The following is a 5931-nucleotide window of genomic DNA, read 5'->3' as shown; positions in this document are numbered from 1 at the left end:
TGGGTAGTTTAGGAGGTAGGGCCTTGCTGGAGGAAGTCCATCACTAGAAGCAGGCTTTGAGACTACACAGCCCATGCTACTTCCAGTTCTCTCTGCTCTCTCTCCCCTTCCCTCTCCGGCCACCGTCCCTGCTGCTTGCTGATCGGCCTTACCGCCATGATTTTTTCTTAGTCCTTTGTAAGCACAAGCTATGTAACCAGAGCTATAAACACTCCCTAAGCTGTGCCGGGGTGGGGGGTGGGGTGTCACAACAGAAAAGTAACAAATACATCTATACTTGCAATGACTTTTCTGAACCCAAATCCTAGACACAGACACGACAAGCATGCATGTCTCAGGTGACTTCCGGTTGCAGGAGGCATCACAGAAACAAAACCCCATCCTCAGCCTAGTCCTATTGAAGGCAGCCCTGGGCAGTACCCTAGTCTGCAGAGTTTACGTTCTACTCTGGGTCCAAAGAGAAGACACCGCACAGCCGTCTGCCTGGCTAAGCTCAGATAGGGCAACTCCACCATGGCGGTGGGAAGGTTTCTTGACACTGTGTGACTATATACATCATAAGGAGTAGAAGCAAAAGAAAGAGCCCCTCCTCCTCCTCTTCCTCTTCCATCTTCCTCCTCCCTTCTCCTTCTTTTCCTCCTCCTCTTCTCCCTCCTCCTCTTTTGGCTTTGAAGTATTTCTTATGGTATTAACTGATTTCAATGAAGTCACCAAAGTATCTTCAGCTGGTTTTTTGTCTGGACAAAGGTCCTTTCAACTGCATTCTAGAACTTCTGTGTTATCTTATCCCTTGAGGCATCCAGGGACATTCCACTTTTCTCTAGAGTAGGCTTCAGTATCTACTACCCCACCCAGGTTTCTTCCTGAAAGACTGAGCAGAGGAGAGGCAGGCCAGGAGGGGGCCCTGCCTTGAGCCATGCATTGGAATCTTCCTGGAGCACCATTCAGTAGCAATTGTCTCCTGCTACAATACTTGACTAAAAGCAACATATGTTGGCTCACCATTTGAAGCTCTAGTCTCCCTTAGTACCCTGACTCACCCACAGAAACACATGGACAAACACCGAGGGAATACACTCCAGCTCCCTGGAGTCCCCCACTCAGTCAAGTTGACACCCAAAATGAACCTTCATAAGACCACACCAAGGGACCAACAGAAACAGGAAGGTTCTGGTTTTGTCTGCAAAGCTGAGAGCTCTTTGATGATTTCTGTTAAGCTGCTACACTATTGTAAAAAGAAACAAAACATTGGTCTTTTCTCTCTTCCTGGTCCCTCCAAAACTGAGCAATTCCGGAGCATTCTTCTCCTATCAATACAGCGGCTTGCTTGAATGCCGTGGGAATCTCTTGAAAAAGGACATAATTAGAAACACTGGTTGTATTCTCAAGGCTTTGACTGGAATGGCTGTAGGAACGAGGCCAGTGTGAGTAGACTGTCACTTTTGCAGCTCAACTGACATTATAGAGTGAATGCTTCTGCTGGTCTAAGTGGTAGGCTCTCAGCCTTGCGTATAGCTCTCACTTGCTGGCAGGTTGAGGAAACTTCAGAGTCCTTGGGACCTGGTGATAAAACAGGAATCCATCCAAGTTACTTGTGCTAAAGGCAAAGTCTGGTGCTGAACTCTTCATTTTTGTAGTCCCAGGTAGCTTTTCAAAAGACGAATCTGAGATTCCCTAGATAGATAGGGATGGGAAGTGGGGTTCCCACAAGCAAATTTAAAGCAACTTTCTGATAAATTACTTCTCTTGCTACGGTCTGCATGTTTGTGTTCTCCTGAAATTTATAAGTTGAAGTTCTAATCTTCGAGGAAATGGTGTGAGGAATGTGCATGCAGCCTTCAGTCATGGGCCAGAGCCTCATAATGGCGTTGGTGCCCTGAGATGGGAGCACCAGAGAACCGCCTGCTCTTTCCCACTAAGAACACAGAGAGGAGGCAGCAGACTTTCTGTGACCAGGGAATCTGCAATCTCCAGAACTGTGAGAAAAAAAAAAAAGTACTCCTTTAGGCCACTCGGCCGAAGACGCTTTGTTATAACAGCCTACACAGCCCCAGGTACCGCACTGTGTAAATGATTAGTGGAAATCGAAGGAGGACGGATTTATTTTCTGAGTGGAAGTAACTGAGGCTGTGCAAGGACAGTGGTCCAAGTCCCACAGTGCAGCGGCTTGGTTTATATTTGACCAACAAGGAGACTGTATGGAAAGATTTTGTTTCCGTGGAGAACTGTGGCGCTCTGCAGCGTGGAGCCTCAGTTTCCCCCACTTCTTCCCACATCCGCTGTAGCACTCCAAACCTTCTCCTACTTTACTCCCTCCTAACTTGGTGACTGTGTGAAAGCTGCCATTTTCCCAGAGTCGTAAGCAGAGGCGGGGCCTGGATATAAGCATACCAGGTAAGCATAGTAAGCTCCCTTTAGACTACCCTCGTATCCACCTCCGGGGCATGCAAACCCAGTCTCAGATGTCCTATGGACTCAGATAATGCTTGACAACCACTAATTGCGATTTTTTTTTTTTTTTTACATTCCTGGAAATGCCTTTCATTAAATGCCTGGTCACTGACAAATCCCAGATAATATCCCAGACACCAATCCCAAGGAATGTTTAGCTGGTCCTTAATAAATAAAAGTGGCCTGATGGGAAATACATTCGGAAGGAACCTTGGATGGTGGATTCTACCTTGCCAAACTCCAGCCAGCATCTCTGAACTCTTTGCTTCAATAGGTCAAACCCTGAGCTTCACCCTCCAGCCTTTTAGGGTCCCATATTAGCAAGAATCCTGTTTCAAAATTTGTATGTTGGGGTGGGGAGTGTAATTTGGGATGCAGCTCAGAGATAAGAGTCTGCGTTTATTATATGCAGGTGCTGGGTTCCATCTTCAGCACTGAAGCCAAGAATCCTGTCGATTCTGTTTATCCAGAAGCCTCATTCTGGACACCCGATCTATTTCCTCATTCTTTACAACCCCCCAGGTAGTGTCTTCTCCCCTTCCCCGCCTTCAGCAAGAATCCTATAAGGTCTGTTTAGCTGGAATGTCATCCCACCCACTCCCACCCCTACGTCTCCTCTTAGTGACTTTTACACGTATGCATGCACACGTGAGCACATGCAGGCTCTTTGTATCTAAATCCCTGTTTGTTCTCACTGTATTGGGTTGGACGCACACTTTCCCTCTGTGAGACCGCCCCCCCCCCCCCCCCCGAATACAGCCGCCTCACTGTTTTAACAAGTGCCATGAGTAATTTTTTACACTTTTCAAATGATTATGATTTTTTTAAAAAGGAATAAATATTACCCTTGATAGTGAAGATTTGAAAAATGATTCATATAAGACACCAGGCACAAAAGTGCTTTAAAAATAGCATCTGCTAAGGAAGGGCAAATGTAGTTACTATTCTTCTTGGTATTTTATTATAATCATATAATTTCCTGAGGAGGAAATGGGAAATAATGAAAAGGCCTTGGCCTTTGGCTGGTCTGGGGACATGAAGGGAGTCTGAGTTCAAGGAGGAAGCCACTGGCCCTGGCTTGCTGGGGGAGGAGGCCTTCAAAGGATGTGGGGGACTCTTCCACGCTGCTTTCAGACTGCTGGGAGTCAGTGCTGTGAAGAATAAAGCGGGGACCCCTCACTGGCCGGCAGCCCTCGGCGCTTGCTGAAAGGGGAGGCCGGCTAATGGCCTCGGTGACTGCACTTCTGTGGTCATGCTGGTCTACGGGAGATTCTGTAGGGAGCAGAGGAATCACGCTCAGGTTACCTCGGAGGGAAAGGACCTCTGTGCTTCCCAATAACTGCTCATGTCCTGTTGGTGATGGCTGAATCCTCCTAGCTTTGAACCCTAGTTCTCCGAAGACGCTGTCTCCAGATTAAAGATCCTGCAGCTGCTGACCTTGACTTTCTAGAGTGTCATGACTGTGGAAAGAGGGAGCGTGGCGGGTTGAGAACCGACTTTATCTTGGGTTATTGTAGTCTTTTTAATAATCATTTTCCTTTTGTAGCTGACCTAACATTTATGGGACTAGGAACATTCTCGGATGTATCATTGAGCTTAGCAGACCTGTAGCCTCCTCCTTCAACCCTAAGCTAGCAAGGTCAACACCTCAGACTTTTAGAAGACTCATCCCGGGCATGTGGTACCTTACCTCATACTCCACCAATATCGTTTTAAAAAACCTGAATGACTTATGATTTCTTTTCTTTGTGACTTTGAAAGTTTGTGTCATTTCTTCCACGGTGCAGCATGTCAGTCAAGGAAACATGAATCTGTATTCCGAGCCATGTCCACTCATCTGCCTCAGCAGAAATTCTTACTGTCTTTGGAGCAAGGGCTGTGTTGTACCAATTCATTAATATCTCAGTAAGTGGAGTCTTGTACCTTTTGAATTCAGAGTGAGGCAACACAACTGATATTCAGTTAAGTAAAACGAATTTTGACCCCAGTGAATTCTATTTCATTCAATAAAGGCAATTCAGTCAAAAATTCACAACAAAAAGCTTCCTCCAACTGAATGTTCAGGAAAAGATTGGTTAGCCAAGATCATTCTGAATCCCAAAATGAATTTGCATGTGTAAAGATTGTTTTCATGATGCTGTATAATAATCCTCTTACAAACTTTGACAACAGGATGGCCCCAAGACGAGAGAACGAATGACCCACATCAAGTTCGTGGAACCTCAGAGAAGTCCTTCACAGAGCCAACCATCTCTACTTCTGTGTCTCCCCCGTCTCTCTGTTCCTAACCCGTGGTACTCTTCCACAAAAGGAGTTTAGTGATGTTTAAAGTGTTTAGAATTTAGCATTTCGGGTACTAAGCCTGGCCTTCAGTTCTCTGGGAAATTTCGGTGTACTTTAACTTACTGTAACAGTCCTGTTCCTGACAGATGTAGCCTCAGGGGAAGCCCGTGCTGCATCTGTAAACAGGCTGTGTGGACCGTGGCATTGTGTTTTCCTTGTTTGCTGTATTTATTTGAAAGTACCTTGTGACTACTTGCTCTTTGTTGCTGCGAGCCCCGAATTGTCCTGGGCAAGCCAGGCCTGAGGTGACGTGAAAAAGTCCTTGACTTCTTGAACACTTGGAGAGCATGAGGAAGGAATTTCTTAGTTTACCCACAGTACTTGTCTTTTCACAAAAACACACACTTGTGGATAGTTTATTTGTTATGTGCGTATAGTGTACGACTGAGTGTAAGTATAAGCGCACATGCGAGTGTTTGTGAGGCCGAAATCAAATTAGTGTCATCATCGCTTTCCACTTTTTTTGGGGGGAGTGGGGTTCGAGACAGGGTTTCTCTGTGTAGCCCTAATGTCCTGGAACTCGCTCTGTAAACCAGGCTGGCCTTGAACTCACAGAGATCCACCTGCCTCTGTCTCCAAAGTGCTGGGATTAAAGGCACGTTCCTACACCGCCCTTACTTCCACTTTATTTTTTAAAGATACGATCTCTTGGCCCAGAACACACCGATTGGCTACACTGACTGTACACCAGCTCTGGGCATTTGCCTCTCTTCTGCCTACCCCGTTGTGCCACCATGCCCAGAATTTTTATTTCTATTTTATTTTATTGTTTTCTGCTGGGGATCTGAACTCAGGCTGGAGTTGCCTGAGTGGCACCCTGGAAATCAAGGGTGAGGACCAGGTCCAGCTGGCACAGCCAACTCTCCGACCTCGTCTCTTCTGGGCCCCTGGACCCTTCCCTGAACTCTGGTTGACTCTTTTCTCCTTTGGTCAACATCGGTCCGTCACCCCATCAGTGTAGGCCCAGGGCAGGCCCCATAGCAGTGGAAAGTGACCGTTGCCAATCCAGGAACCGTTCTCTTTCCCTAGTACCCCTTCCCCTCCCCAGGTGCCTCCCCTCTTCCAGTGGCCCATATCCATTAATATTTCATAGACTTTGAGAAGCAGCTCAGACCGGCGTCCCTTAGCCTGCAGTCT

This window comes from Peromyscus californicus, unplaced genomic scaffold (genome assembly GCF_007827085.1).
Source record: "Peromyscus californicus insignis strain IS unplaced genomic scaffold, ASM782708v3 Scaffold_23__1_contigs__length_62951481, whole genome shotgun sequence".
Taxonomy (NCBI): Eukaryota; Metazoa; Chordata; class Mammalia; order Rodentia; family Cricetidae; genus Peromyscus; species Peromyscus californicus.
Note: the sequence above shows the minus strand (reverse complement) of the source record.